Below are 16,200 nucleotides of genomic sequence, written 5' to 3' on the forward strand. Positions count from 1 at the left end.
CTGTGCAAAGCTTTATTGTAACTTTACCCACTGTACTATCTGAGCATTATGATTTGAGACTGGGAGAGGCTAAGAAAGGGCTTCAGGGGAGATCCTTACAGCGATGGACACGTTGTGTATCGCGACCTGTACCTTGCCTGTATTACTGGCAATACCCTGACTGTGATAGCGTACTATGGTTTTCTAAGATGTTACCACTGGGTAAAACTGAGGAAGGGGCACACAGGATCTCTCTCTCACTATTCTTTCGTACAACTGCATGTAAATCTACATTTATCTCAAGACAAAAGGTTTAATTTTTTCAAAAAAGGTAACACATGTTCCTTGTAACAAGTCAAACAGTCTGTGGTCAGTCTCCCTCCTGAGCCCGCCCATTCCCACCCTCTTGAGATAACCACGCAAACTCACTGCTTATACAAACACATAAGCATGTTATAGTTCTGTTTTCTGTATCAAAATAAGATCAAACACACTACACACTATCCTGCAGCCTACTTTCTTCACCTATAATCACTTTATTATAGAAAGCTAAAAAAAAATCTTTAAGCGCCAAGCAGGATGGCAGGTACAGAATATTTTCTGACTGGGGTAAATCTGACAAACGTTTACCGTGCTAATGTCAACAGCCGAGTCAGCTGCATTCAGCGAGAGTCAAACAGAGAGTGCAATATAGAAGTAACATTCTAAAGAGATCTGCAAAATGCAAGGTCTTCAGCAGCTACTCGAGGCTCCCGTTCCCCCTAGGCCTCCTCCATTAACCATCCTGCGGGCCCACAGAGGAAGAAATGCTAAAGGATTTCTTTTCAGCAGAAAATTGCAAGAGGGGATAATTCTCCCATGTACTCAAGCCACAGCAAACAAACATCTCGGAAAATACATTCCTCCTTCAAGCAGAAGGGCAAGATGTATTGTTGATAATTTTTTAAACATCATTTGCAATATTAGCTACCACCACTATTCAGTGCTCATGCTTTACAGACTCTCTCTCTAAAGCTCCCTCCTCCCCACGCCTGTCTTACAGATAAAAACCTGGCTCAATGGGAAATAATTTGCCATGACCAAACAGCCAGTAAGGGTGAAGCTGGCGTTCAAAGCTACAAAACTAGTGCTTTTTCCACTTTATCAAGCTTTTCTATATTATCACATGCCAACAGAAGAGAGTCAATGAATTTAACAAGTGTATTTAGGCAGAAGCCATTTTCTAATATGTCTGCTGACTTTGATTCAACTTTTTTTTTCTCATTTAGCATATTTGGGGGGGACTATATTATGTGCCAAGCCCTACTATAGGTGACACGGACAGAGAGGTGGGAACAAACACAGCAAAGCCCAGCCATCTCAAAGAGCTTTCAGTCTAGCGCGAGGGGACTGCAATACGCTGTTAAGTGTAACTACCACACTGAAATGCGGCCAGTGTCACCCTCAAGGAAGGACAGCGTGCTCTGGGTTTGGAGAATGCAGCTATCCTCCCCAAAACAGATGAAAATCCCTCACGTTAGCTTCCTTACAATTGTTCTTAGTTTCAACACTGCTCTGATAGTTCGACAAGTCACACATTGTTTCCTTTCTTGATCCTTGGGCAACACATCTGCGATGTCCTTCTACACATAACGCTGGCCTGGACACACTCAATAAGTAAGAACGGAAGCTCACCAGCTCGAATCAGCATAAAGCTCCTTCTCCAAAAATAATCCTGTAATTTTTTGAAATTTTGGCGCTGACAATGAAATATCCTTAAGCTTTTCGGTCAAATCATGGATGTACAGAGTTAAAAGTGACTGAGACATCATTTTGAACACAAAATCTTAAAAAGTTAAATTCACCCGTCCATTGTTTCCAGTCTCACTAAAGGCAGCTCTGAGACAAAAAGCCCAGGTTTCCCAACTCATTGCATGGGGTTCCTTCCAACTGCTGCTTCTCTCTTTAAGTCCAATGAAAATGAACTTAATCAAAGTCAAGTTTCCTCACTTCATAGATGACAGATGCATCCACGAATAAATAATCATGTGCAGTTTAAAGACTAACTTTATCAAAAACAAACATGCTAAGCACTCATGATGAGGTACATACGGAGGTCAGGACTGCCTATCCTTGACGTGGCAGAAGCTCTTCAGGCATTTGGGAGGAAAACGTCAGCATGTTAAAAAATTGCCATCACACCACCACCACCATCTTAGCAATAGCTAGCATTTGGGGGGTATCTACTGTGAGCCAGCCACTTTACCTGTTATTGCTGATCCTTACACCACTCTTGAAAGACAGGTGTTATCACCGCATTGTACATTTGCGCTCACCAGGTTTCAAGGAGTATCCCCGAATCCACGGCTACCCAGGGGCTGAGCTAGAACTCTAACTCGAGTCCGTGCTCTCCTCCCACTAGCCTATGCTCCCTAAGGACACGGTGACTGCACTGCAGGTGTGGCTGTGCCATCAAGTCATGACTGACAGTTACCTAACTGAACCATCTTTTCAACCTTCAGATTGTTTTAACTAATTTTCTTTCATGGTTCCTCAGTGGTCTTCCAGATTTTCCTTTTTTTTTTTTTAAGAAGCAAAACGATCATTTCAAAATGAAATCTTATTGTGAAAACACTAAAATACCAAACAGATCAAAGTTGAGCTGCTCTGGTTTACGCAGAGTGGGAGAACCAAAGCTTTTCTTTTCTCTCACGGCCACCCCCTAGGCACCTCCAAAAAACACAGTTTGAAGAACACGAGCTTAAAAACAGAAGATTCTGCCTTCTGCATCTGAGCTTTGCCATTCACTCTATAATCTCTGGCAAGAAAGTATTTCATTTTTTCTTGTCCTTTACAATAGAGATGCCACCATCAACTTGGTAGGTTTGTTATGAATATTACATGGAGGAACAAATATCAAATTCCCAGCACAGTAAGCATTTAAAAGTTGGCCCCCCTCTCTTTTATCCTGCAGAGGTAACAGTCGTTGCCAATTCAAGAAAGCTCAATAAATATATCTGATGATATTTTCAGTAGGAGAGAACTGAACAAGTAAATGCTCCCATAGCTCAACTAAAACAAACCAACCTAACAAATCCTTCGTTAAAGGTACCAACAGTAATACCCCCTCCCAGTTTAGCTTCCCAGTCAGAGGCCCATGGACGGCGAAGCTCGATTTGATACTAACAAGAGACCCCTTAGGAGATACCTTAATGAAAATAAGTCTCAGGTAAGAACTGATGTTCTGAGTACTTTAACTTTGGCATTTCCTGAGCTGAGCACTGAAACTGGCAACTTAATACTACATTTAATGAGTATTTTTATGTTCATGTTCTACAACAGAATCTAATGTTCACTTGCTCATCTTCTGGGCTTCTATTTCTCCAGGCAGCACAAACCAAAAATACGTTTATGTCATATGTACCTTCACCGAAGCAATTTTAACCTGGCACTTCCTGAACTCTTAGTGATAAGGTGTTCCCATTTCTACACGTGCAACAGGAGACCAAATCAATTTTTACAGGAAAGAGATTCTCAGTCCCCATCTAAGCCCAGCCAATAACTCTCCAGTCACACACTCTATGGACACTGCAGATGCTGGCTTTGATCCCTACGGTTTAAGAAGGATCATAACAATCAGAAAACATCATACAGCCATGGAAAGACTCATTCACGAGAAAGAACACAGCCTTGAGCATTCAACATGGGAGCCAACAAGATTCAGAATGCTAATCATCTATTTTACCAGGAGACCTTGAGCAATTCACCTACTCTCTATTGATTATTTCTTCATAAGGAAAATGAAAATATACTCATTAAAATGCCAGAGATACCGTTTTGATTAACCATCAAACAACTATGTTCTGGGGTTACCAGGGACCTCCACAAGTCATCTTTGTCATCTCCCTCATTTCTTAACAAGCCCACACCTAAATCATCCTAGAAAGACAATTATCAAGTCTTTGGGGAAGATATTTCACAACCGCCTGTGGTAACATTCCAGCACCTCGTAGTTAGGAAGTTCTTTCTAATTTGTAATCTATATCCCTCCTGTTGCAATTAAAACACATTCCCTCTTGTCTTGTCCTCTATGGAAAGAGAACATCTGCTTACCACCACCTGAACAATATCCCTTCAAGAGATTATAAAATATAGGAAGCCCATTTCAAACAGCTTCATGCAAACGCGACGTGGTTTTAAAGGGGTCACCTTAGACAATGAACATGATTAAGAGTCTTAAATTCCCAATTCCATCACTGACTGGCTCTGAAGATGACAGGAAGTTAAAACGATGCAGACGCTGTACTTCAATTATCCCATCAGTAAAATGCAAATAATAAAACCAGTGAGTTAGGAGAACTCACTTCCTCAAAAGGTTAAACCTACAGGAAAGAGATTCTCTGTCCCAATCTAAGCCCAGCCAACTCTCAAAGCTCACACTCTATGGAAGCTGCAGATGCTGGCTTTGGTCCTTATGGTTTAGAAAGAATCATAACAATAATGCATTACCACAGGGCCCTGCAATTCCACTCCTACGTACATATCCAAAACAACTGAAAACAAGTACATGCACATGCATGTTTATAGCGGCATTATTCATGATATCCAAAAGGTGGAAATAGTCCAAATGTTCATCAACGGATGAATGGACAAAGAAATTATGGTATCTACATACCCAAAAGGTTACATATTATATGATTCCACTTACATGAAATATCCAGAACAGATCAATCCATAGGGACAGAATGCAGACTGCTGGTTTCCAGGGGCTGGTGGAAGGGGGGAATGAAGAGAAACTGCTTAATCAGAAGGAGGTTTTACTCTGGAGTGATGGAAATGTTTTGGAACCAGAGAGAGGTGGCAGTCGCACAACATTGTGAATGTACTAAAATGCCACTAAACGGTTCATTTTAAAATGGTTAATTTTATGTTATGTGAATTTTACCTCAATAAATTATTTTTTAAAAAAGAATGCTAGGAGAACTAACGTGGACAATATCCACAAAATGCTTAGCTCTTCCCAGGAAAGTCATCATATAAAATTCTAGGTAGAATGACAACCAAAATGTTTAACATTACCTCAATAGAGCCTATCAGACTCTCAGCAAAGAGTATGTAAATGGGAAACAAACAAGAAACCAAAAGTCTAGAGTCACAATTACACAGTATCCCATAGGGAAATAAGAGCCAAGAAATAAGTGAGTGAAGAAAGATAAATAAAGTAAATAACCAAGCACATTAGCTAATTAACTATAGCAACAATGACCATAGGAAAGCAATAAGAAAAAATAAAGGTAAAGAAAGAATTTTAAAAGCCAATAATAACAAAATATGGACCCATTAGGTAAGGAGGTGAAAATAGAAAGGCTAATGGCACTAACGTTGAAAAGTACATAAACCCTTAAATTCCGAGGCCACGTATAAGGACCATGAGAATCATTACTCTCACCATCTTGCAAGTATCCTCATTGCCTTGCCCCTTTCTCCTTTTATACAACCTCCTGGCAAGACACCAAGGCTAAGCAGCCAAGGACACAGAAATGAAAAGGTATTGTTCCTACCGTCATGGACCTTATTATATTACTTCTTCTTAAAGTATTACTTCTTACGGAGAGGCAGACAGGCTAATAATCAAAATATACAGACCATTTTCACTTCCTCCCTTTCCACTTCTTAAACCCACTCCAATCTGGCTTCTGGCCCTACATTCCTCCAACATTTTTCTTGCTATGATCATCAATGATCTCTGTTGCTAAATCCAACAAAATTTAGGTGATCACTTCCTTCTTGAAACATGCGCTGCTATCAGTTTCTGAGATTTTCTCTTAAATTCCTTGGAGCTTGGTCCTGAGCACTCTTCTCCTCCTGGTCTATACACACCCTTCCTCTAGGTAATCTCATCCATTTTCCTTGGCTGTAAATACCACCTATATACCAAGAGCAGCCAGATTTATTTCCAGCGCCACTTTTGAGCACTAGCTCAAAGACTGCGTACTTGATGTCTCCACTTCTATGTTTTCACAGACATCTCACACTTAGCATGACTCAAACCGAGGTCTTCATTCCACTCCCCAACTCTAGTCCAAATCTGCTTCTCCTCCAATGTTTCTGTCTCAAAAATGGCAACTTCATCTACCCAGATGCTCATGCCAGAAATCTGGGAATCATACTTGACACCTTCCTCTTCCCACATATCCAAGCCATCATTAAGTCTTGCCTGTCCTAATTCTAAAATATCTACTGAATCTTTCTACTTCCCTCAATCTCCACTGCCTACAGCCTAATCCAAACCATCATCACCTTTGGCCTGGACCACTATAACACATCCTAACGATTATACTTCCCCTACTTGTTCTGTTTCCAAATTTTCCACAATTTCCAAATTTTTTTCGACAAATTTCCAAAAATTTCCACAATGTAGCCAGAGTAATCTTTTAAAGTCATCTATTAGGTCACAACACTCATTCTTAAAATCCTCAAAGGGGGGCTGGCCCCGTGGCCGAGTGGTTAAGTTTACGCGCTCCGCTGCAGGCGGCCCAGTGTTTCATTGGTTCAAATCCTGGGCGCGGACATGGCACTGCTCATCAAACCACGCTGAGGCAGCGTCCCACATGCCCCAACTAGAAGGACCCACAACGAAGAATACACAACTATGTACCGGGGGGCTTTGGGGAGAAAAAGGAAAAAAATAAAATCTTTAAAAAAAAAAAAAAAACCCTCAAAGGTTCCTATTATACTTAGGGGAAAAATCCAAAATCCTTGACACAGTCCGAAGTCTGTACTCTTGTCCTGTGCCCCTCTCCTGCCTCACCCACTGCTCACTGTATTCCAGCCACACAAATGTTCTTTCGGTTTCTCAAATGTGCCAAGTTCTTTCCCACCTCAAGACTTTCATATATGCTGTTCTCTTTACCTTCCCCTTTCATGCTTCTCGTCTCTGCTTAAATACCACTTCTTCAGAAAAACCCTCCCCAAAGCTCCAATATAATTCAGGTTCCCCCACTATACTCTCTTTTTCACTTTTCCATCATAGGACTTTACACACATTGCAAGTAGACTTCCACTGGTGTATTTTTTGTTTATTGTCTCTCTCTCTCCCCTCTGGACTAAGGGCATGGACAACATCTATTTCTTTCACTCTAGCCTTAGTATGGTGGCAGTAGTTTAGAGAGTTTACAATTGTTTAAAGTAGGTTAGAATCAGTATAATTTACGGATTAAGAGCAGGAAACTATGGAGCCAGGCTGCCTGGATTCAAATCCTGGTTCCACTAGTCACTAGCTCTATGACCTTGAGCAAACTGCTCAACCCCTCTGTGCCACAATTTCCACATCTATAAAATGGCAAGAATAAAAGTAGCTACACCATAAGGTTGTTATGAGAATGAAAAGAATCAATGACACAAAGCACCTAGCCAAGTACCTGGCACAAAGCACTTCAGTAAGTATTGGTTCTGATCAGCTCTTATGGTCTCCTCACCACCTACCACAGAGGGAGACATTCAATAAACATTTACTGAATGAATAACTGAAAAAGAACAGACTCCACTCTTACCATTAAATAAGGTTGTTGTTGGGTTTTTTTCCTGCTGAAGAAGATTGGCTCTGAGCTAACATCTGTGCCAGTCTTCCTCTATTTTGTACATGGGTCTCTGCCACAGCATGGCTGCTGACAAGTGGTTTAGTTCTGCCCCTGGGGACCGAACTCAGGCGACCAAAGTGGAAAGCGCTGAACTTAACCACTAGGCCATGGGGCTGGCCCCTAAATCAGTTTTTTAAAATGACAGAGCAGGACTATTATAAAGATATAGAGAAGAAAATATGAACAGTTAACGCAAAGACTGAAGCCACCCACAATTTACAATGGCATAAAGAGACAAGAGTAACCAAAAACTAACTCCACTGGATTCCTTGCATACCACTATGCAAAAAACATGTTCATTCTTCCACAAGTTTACCCAAGGTGATTTGGTAGCTTTGACTTTTCCCTAAATGTCATTTTTTTCCATGCCTTTAATCAACTTCTCCGAAATCCTTCAAGCACCAATCACAGTTCAAATAGATGGTAAAATTCAGACGCTAACATCTTCTACCTGTTTTGCAAAGAAATGTTCTTCTGTTCCTAAAATAACTCTGGCCTGTTATGCTACATATATTACAAAAATCCTCAAAACTTTGCCATTTATCTGACACTTGGAACTCTTTCAGAAAATTTTGTTTTCTACGTTTCTCTTGCCCAGTAAAGACTCATCTGCTTACTTTAATTTGAAGGGCAGTGAGGGGAAGGAGGGACTGACACGCTGTTTTTTGTTTTTTAACATTTTCTTTTTCCTTCTTCTCCCCAAAGCCCCCCGGTACACAGTTGTATATTTTTAGTTGTGGGTCCTTCTAGTTGTGGCATGTGGGACGCCGCCTCAGCATGGCTTGATGAGTGGTGCCATGTCCATGCCCAGGATCCGGACAGGTGAGACCCTGGGTGGCCAAAGCGGAGCACGCGAACTTAACCACTCAGCCTCGGGGCCAGCCCCTGACATGCTGCTTTAACTGCCTGTTCCCTCTTCAAGTCCTCTTCAAGTTTTCTCAAGACTGTAAACTTCAATCTAGCATCACTATTATTTGTTCTCCTTCTGAAGAACACACAGTGTGTTTTCTGTTTGTTTTCTGAGGAAGATTAGCCCTGAGCTAACTGCTGCCAATCCTCCTCCCCTTGCCGAGGAAGACTGGCCCCAAGCCAACATCCATGTCCATCCTCCTCCACCCCATACGTGGGACACCTACCACAACACGGCTTTTTGCCAAGTGGTGCCATGTCCACACCCGGGATCAGAACCAGCGAACCCCGGGCCACCGAGAAGCGGAACGTGCGAACTTAGCTGCTGCGTCACCGGGCCAGCCCCTGAACATACAATCTTTATCTTCTTATAACAATCATATTGAAATGGTAACAGCTGGCATAGATAGTGCTATGTGCTGTTAAATGCCTTACATCTATCAACTCCTTTCATTCTCACAACAACTGTGTGATATTCTACAGATGAGAAGAGGCACAGAGAGGCTGAGTAACTTGCCCAAGTCACAGAGTAGTGGCACTGGGATTCGGACCCAGACTGCCTGGCTCCAGAGTCAGTGCCACTATGTTATTCAAGAGTCTGGGAAGGGGCCGGCCCCATGACCAAGTGGTTAAGTTTGCACGCTCCACTTCAGCGGCCCTGGGTTTCACCAGTTCGGCTCCTAGGCATGGACACGGCACCACTCAACAGGCCACGCTGAGGCGGTGTCCCACATGCCACAACTAGAAGGACCCACAACTAAAAATACACAACTCTGTACCAGGGGGCTTTGGGAGAAACAGGAAAAATAAAATCTTCGGAGGAAAAAAAAAAGAAATTAAACTCATTAGTCAAGAAAGCTGGATATTTATAAGTCATAGTTATCCTTTATGATGCCAAAGCCAGTGTCATCACACATTAAGTAAGAGACAAATATTACATGGAGCAATCTTAAATGAAGGCTTCCACTGTAATGGCAGCAGGGGAACTTTAATTTACTGAATCATGGTATGTTGTGATTGCAACTTTTTAGGGGGATTAAGGATATCATAACTGAAGACTCCAATCCCAGTGAACAGCCAGGGAACACCTTCCTCACTGCTTCATCTCTCTATCAGCCCTTGTTTGTTTCCTTCAAAGCACAGCCTAAATTTCAATATTCATCAGATACCTAGTCAACTCTGTTCCCCAGTGGAATAAACTGTACAAACCAGAACACTCATGTCTACCTTTGTACCCCAGCATCTAATGAGCATTCAATAATATTTGCTAGCTGAACGAAAGTCTGAAAAGGTGAGGGTGGAACACAGAGTCACAATCAAGAAATAGTTCCGGGGCTGGCCCCGTGGCCGAGTGGTTAAGTTAGCGCCCTCCGCTGCAGGCGGCCCAGTGTTTCGTTGGTTCGAATCCTGGGTGCGGACATGGCACTGCTCATCAAACCACGCTGAGGCAGCGTCCCACATGCCACAACTAGAAGGACCCACAACGAAGAATATACAACTATGTACCACGGGGCTTTGGGGATAAAAAGGAAAAAAAATAAAATCTTAAAAAAAAAGAAAAGAAAAGAAATAGTTCCAAAAGGTCTGAGAGGAATATTTCATAGCTCAGGAAAAACCACAGTCCAAGAACAATACTCAATGAAGAAAGGAGAAAGTTTAGGTAGAAAAGTGGAGATTATCAACCCCACAAGAAAAGGAACAGACAGAGAACGAGACAGAAAAGATACTTCCTACACTAATCTACAGACAGCCAAGCCAGCACTAACTGGAAGAGAGGGCGTAGACAACCTAGTCTCCCCCATCTCAACACACAGCACCTAAAACCCGGCTTTCACTAGGACTTCCAAGCACTTACTCCTCTCCACATCCACGTGAGTAAGCTCCTCCAATGCTGCTGTAGTGTTTGTCACCACTAGCCTCCATGACTGTCACGCGTAACGCTGCCCTGAAAGAACTAAGTTGTCCCAGAACCTAGATGACATCTGTTCACTGTTGCCGTAAGATAGCACAGAAGTTAACATTTGAAGAGCACTTTATCTTTTTAAAGCAGCTTCACGCACTTTTTCTCAACGGAAGTATTATGATAGAAGTATTATCTTTCCCATTCTTTACATGCGGACTCATAAAAGCATTCAAAGCCCTCGATTTGAATACCAGCTCTACTACATGGCAGCTGGGTGATCTTGGTCAAATTATTTACTCTCTCTGAGTTCAGTACCCATGGGGAAAATAGTATCTATCTTAAAGGACTGCTAGGAGTGTTAAATGAGACAACCCATGTAAAGGACATGACACATAAGTGCTCAATAAAGGACAGTAACCTTTCCTATAGCCTCCTTAAATAATTTGTACACGATTTCTCAGCAAGTAAGCTGGTAAATTTAAGACTTAAACCCAGCTCTCCTGATTCCTTAATCTGTTTTCTTCTTACCACATCACTTTGGCAGACTGCCACATGCTACTGGGCACATAAATACATTCCGCCAATAACTGATCGCAAAATTTTTATAAGTAACTAATTTTAGCTTTGCGCAAAGGAAAAAAAATAGATCTAATTAACTTGGAGGGAAAAGGGGTTTGATATTATAAAATATAAATTACCCCCAAACCACAGGACAGGTTGTACCATAGCACTTCTGTAAAAACAGAAATTATGACAAGAAACAGAAAGTTCTCTCTGGGTTTATGAGGAACAATTGGAGAAAGAAACAAGAATGACTATGATTAAAGGAACTTAAGGGGTTTTTTTGGTAAACCAAACCACTGGGCAAAAAGATCTGTATTCCATTCCAAAATAAGTCTATCAAGGCTGAGACACATCTTTAAAAAAAAAAAGAGGCCTCAGTATGCTAACAACAAAACTTTTTCTCTAGTTCCTTTAAGAGTGGGATACATGGGAAGAGTGAGATAAATTGTCAACATAAACTGCCAACATTCATGGAGATCCTTAAAGACCATAAATGTTTAGATTTAGCATTAATAAACAGCATAAAGCAGTCTGACCAAAAGAGAAAAAGTTCTGTAAGTTTTATAACACGTGTTGAAAATATTTTGAAAATTACACGGCATAAAGTTATTACTCTGCTAATAAAAATGACTAATTTTTATCAAGTGATATACATAACGCCTTCCAGGACAAGTTCCAGATGACATTCAAAGAAGTTCACATTTTTAATAATCTCCAAGAACTTTCCTACTAAAGAGAAGACGGAATACCTCAGTCACATTCTGAACCTGTAAATTTCCGAAAGGAAACTCCAGAAGAGAGCTTGATCTGACATTGACAGAATAACACAAGATTTAACCAAGAAGGGTAAAAGTGGAGTGAATTTCGATCACAAAGCAGGTGAGAAGCTGATAAGAAGCTGCATCCCCATATCCTCCCCACCACAACTAAATTTCTTGCCCTCCTCAATTCAACATCTCTGCTGTTTCCTACAGAAACGTAACAAAACGTTCCTAACATTTCTCTGTGGTACTCACAGCATACTCCATTTATTATTTAGCGTTCATTAGGAGCCACTCAGAGACTAACTCTAAATTCTACACAGCATCCATTAAACACCAGGAGATAATGTGCTTCCTTCTCTAAATTCTCTCCTCTGACATAAAGTCTTTTCTATCACAAAAAATTTTTCAGAGAACACACATCCTTAGCCTAACTTCCCAATCTAGATTCTCCATAAAGATAGTCTGGTGGCTTTTCATTAATCCCTTTCTGGAAGTACAGAGGTCCTTATAACTAGGAAAAATCATTCATGATCAAGGGCCCTTCATTTAAATCTTGCTGACCTCACACCCCCCCAAAAAATTAGAGCAACAATAATCTTTCCAAAACTCATATGAGAATTCTAAAATTATTAAAGGAACATAGATTTGTAGAGTTTCCATCCAAGAACTAAGAATTTAGTCTGCTCTCCCTTAAAACAATTCTGTTACTGATTCTACATACTGTGGAAATACTTATTCAACCTAGAATGACCTCTAGGCTGATTATTTTTTTCGACAAAGAAGTCACAGAAATTAGGATCATGACACTAAATCCAATGAAAATAAAATGAGTAAGAACACTTAGTCCCCAAAGTTTCCAAGTTGGGAGAGAAAAGGAAAACATAATGGAGTTCCCAGAATGTTAACTTTTCATTTAAATAACTCAATATTTGAATGATTCCTACACACAGCTTTTTTAACTCTTAGTACATGCAGTAACTAACCTCCTAACCAAAGATAACAAAACTGTTCTGAAAGAGACCCCTTGGGTTTTCTCTGGATTCTTCCTAGAAAGCAAACTCTCTCGGGACAAATATCTGACTTCAAAATCTGAGCATCCTCTGCTGGACATTAACCATTCAACAGCAGAGTTGAAAGACGTCCACTGAGAAACAGGCTGAGGGGAAGGAGGAGAAATAAGTATCAACCAGAAGGCAAAGCGTACAGCAAACAAAATTTTCTATCAAGAAAGGAAAAGAAACTGTTACTGCTACTCTCGCTAAAATGATACAGACTTTGAAAAGCAAAACCAGCCACAAGATCGCATGGTCCCTTGACTTCTGAAGTCCCCAGAGACAGAATCTATATTCCTAGGAAGGAGGGATTACAGACAACCAAACGGCAAACCACTGACTGGTAAAATGAAAAAAACAAAAAAAAAGTGAACTGGTAAATGACAAAAAACGACATTTAAAGATCTGTCGGGGATATGGGGAAAAGTCACATCCCAGACCTCAGCCTCAGTTTCCCCACCCGAAAAAGGCGAGAATGTGACACTTCGCTCCGAGGAGCAAGAGGGCCTTGTTCTACATGCCTCCACCTACTCAAGGGTCCCTTCAAAGGCTGGACTCAGAGGGGATCCTCAGTGCAATTGAGTCATGACACCCAGAGCATTGGGGGCGGGGAGGGGGTAAGAGGAAAAGGGGGAGGGTCAAAGCGCGCAAAGCTCCATCCGTTCCTAGAAAGCGATTTTCCCCACACACTGGGGGTGCGACACCCGCCCTCGACCCCACATCCCCTCCCTACCGAGCCACACCGGGAAGCCCCAGCATCTCTCCCTCTTTCCGGCTTCTCCCTCAGCTCTCCGCCGCCTCTCCGACCGCGCCCCCGAGCCCAGCCGCGTAGCTCCTCCTCTGGCCGTGACTCCGCGACCGAGCCGCCCGCCCACCCGCCGGCGCCAAGGTCTTCGCAACCCGGCGGCGGAAGGATGCCGGGCCCGGCCTCCCAGGCTCCTCCGGGCCTACCTGCAAGGCGGGCGGGGGCTCGGTCGGCTGCCCAGCGGCTGGACTGAGCCACAGAGAGGAAGAAGAGGCAGGGAGGTAGCAAGGGATCCGCTCCACCGACCAGCGGGAGAAAGCAGCTTGAGCGCGCGGCCTCGCGGAAAAGTCAGGCTTCGACCCGGTGCCGCCGCCGCTCAGGAGACATCAAGCAAGAAGACGGCGCAAAAGATCACCGAATCCACGAACGCCCCAGACATCAAAGCAGGAGCGCCCGAGCAATCGTTCAAGGAACTACAGTCGAGCGCCGAAAAACAGCTCCGCTCCGACTCAAGGTCCGGCTCCTGTCCAAGGCATAAGTAAACAAGCCCAGATCAGAAGCCATGGAGTAAAGGAGCTTGTGCTTCTGCCATTTTCTGTGTTGGTTGCCGGCTGTCTTAGTTATTTAGAGAACCGAAGTTTTTATTGGGAGTGTTGAAGATCAAGTCATAGCACAATAACACGTTGTCTAACTATAGGTGGGCGACTGCCTTAGGGACTCGCAACATTATTTATCCCAATTGAGCAAATTTGGCTCTTAGTTTTCTCACAGAACAGTGAGGTGAATAAAAGATATACAGAAATATATATATGATATATATGATCGAGGCACGAAGAGAGAATCCAGACTGAGGAACAAAGTGAATAATGTCTATTTAAAGCTCCAATTTGGCTCCCATAAACATAGCAAAGAGAAGCTGGGAAAATTCAGGGTTGAGTGGTCTGACCTCAAGACAGGAAAAAACGTAATACACGTACTGCTTTCCTCTTTTGTTTCCCTCCAAAGGCCGAAACCATGGGTGTGCTTCTTACTAAATGAACAGACGTCTCTTTGGGTTCAGAACCTGTCAAAGTGTGTTGACATTTTTGTCGTCACAGTAGCTTCTTTCTGAAGTCTCTTAGTAGACAAACTAATATGCTTAGCGCAAATATGGATTAATATGTACACCCTGGGTGCGATTCAGTAAATCACATAGATCCCTACAAATATGGATTACCAAGTGTGGGCAATAACACAGTTTATCCTACCTCCTCCTAAGAAGGGGGGAGACTTGGAGAGTAAAGGTGTAAAATGGAAACAAGATAGTCCCAGCTCTTAAAGAGTTTATAATCTAATCAAAGTGAAAGACACCTCCCCATCCTTACAATATTAGCTTTATTTATAATTTATTGTAATTTTTTAAAAATCTCCTTTAAGTCAATGAAAATACTTAAGGGACAACTTGTATATATAATGGAGGATAAGACAGCACCCATAATATGAGGACAAAACACAGGGCTTTCAGGTAGCCCATGGCATAGTAGTTGAGTTTGGCAGCACTGGTTCTTGGTTTGGATCCCAGATGTACACCTACACAACTCATTAGCCATGCTCTGGTGGGGACCCACGTATAAACTGGAGGGAGATTGGCACAGATGTTGGCTCAGGGCTAATCTTCCTTGAGTAAAACAAAGAGGAAGATTGGCAAGAGATGTTGGCTTGGGGCAAATCCTCCTCAGCAAAAATACCCCAAAACACTGGGCTTTTGTTGTCTACCACTGTTTGAGGAAACTTTGTAAGTCAGTAAAAAATAAATAAATAAATAAAGATTTTTAAAAATTAAAAAAAAAAAAAGCAGCTGGCCCTGTGGGATAGCAGTTAAGTTCACACATTCCTCTTTGGCCACCCTGGGGTTCACCGGTTCAGATCCCGGGTGCAGACCTACACACTGCTTGTCAAGCCATGCTGTGGCAGGTGTTCCACATATAAAGTAGAGGAAGATGGGCATGGATGTTAGCTCAGGGCCAGTCTTCCTCAGCAAAAAGAGGAGGATTGGTGGCAGATGTTAGCTCAGGGCTAATCTTCCTCAAAAGAAAAAATAATAATTTAAAAATAATAATAATAAAATAAAGTCAGTAAGCATTATAGCAACGTTTATGAAAGTCTAAAACAAAAGAAAAAAATTAATAATCTGCTTCCAAAACACAAAGTTTTAATTTGTTCATGTTCCCCTGCAGTCCTTGGAGATATTTTACATAATTTTTTAAAGTTTAATTTAAGCTGAGATACAACACTGTTACTGTTTTGCATTATATCGTTTCCCTATTAAGGTCTTTAGTAGTTATTTTTAACAGTTGCATAATATTCCATTGAGGGGATATACTGACCATGCTCCCCATCGTTGAATTTGTATGTTGCTTCCAAACATTTTCTGCATAATAGGTATTGCTGCTCTTGGAAAGAGGCAGTTATAACTTTATTATTTATGATTGGGACCTATTGCACATAAACAAAAAGAGTAAGGAAGCAAGGTAGCTGTTTATTTCTCAGTCACGTAAAAGAAATCCAGAGATGTACAGCCTAGGGTGAGGTGTGGCCGTTCAGTGTCAGGGACCAGGCTTCTGTCTTGTTACTTTGACATCTTCAGCAAGAGGCTTTCATCTCAGGTCCGAGACAGCTGCTCCAG

At 42.0% G+C, this 16,200-nt stretch overlaps 1 protein-coding gene across 16 annotated transcripts in view; it reads right to left on the reverse strand.

Moving 5' to 3' along the window:
• AMBRA1 (autophagy and beclin 1 regulator 1) overlaps window positions 1-13,963 on the reverse strand; it is a 158,741-nt gene extending 144,778 nt beyond the window's left edge. For 3 of the 16 annotated variants that reach the window (XR_006885770.1, XM_046643457.1, XM_046643461.1), the window contains exon 1: window positions 13,742-13,962. The gene's annotated coding sequence lies outside the window, so the exon portion shown is untranslated. Of the gene's footprint in view, window positions 1-4,666; window positions 4,691-13,523; window positions 13,709-13,741 lie in introns of those variants that run through there. The other 13 variants (XM_046643453.1, XM_046643445.1, XM_046643447.1 and 10 more) reach the window with 6 other exon arrangements.
• Window positions 13,964-16,200: the final 2,237 nt, after the last annotated feature.

This window comes from Equus quagga, chromosome 17 (genome assembly GCF_021613505.1).
Source record: "Equus quagga isolate Etosha38 chromosome 17, UCLA_HA_Equagga_1.0, whole genome shotgun sequence".
Lineage (NCBI taxonomy): Eukaryota > Metazoa > Chordata > Mammalia > Perissodactyla > Equidae > Equus > Equus quagga.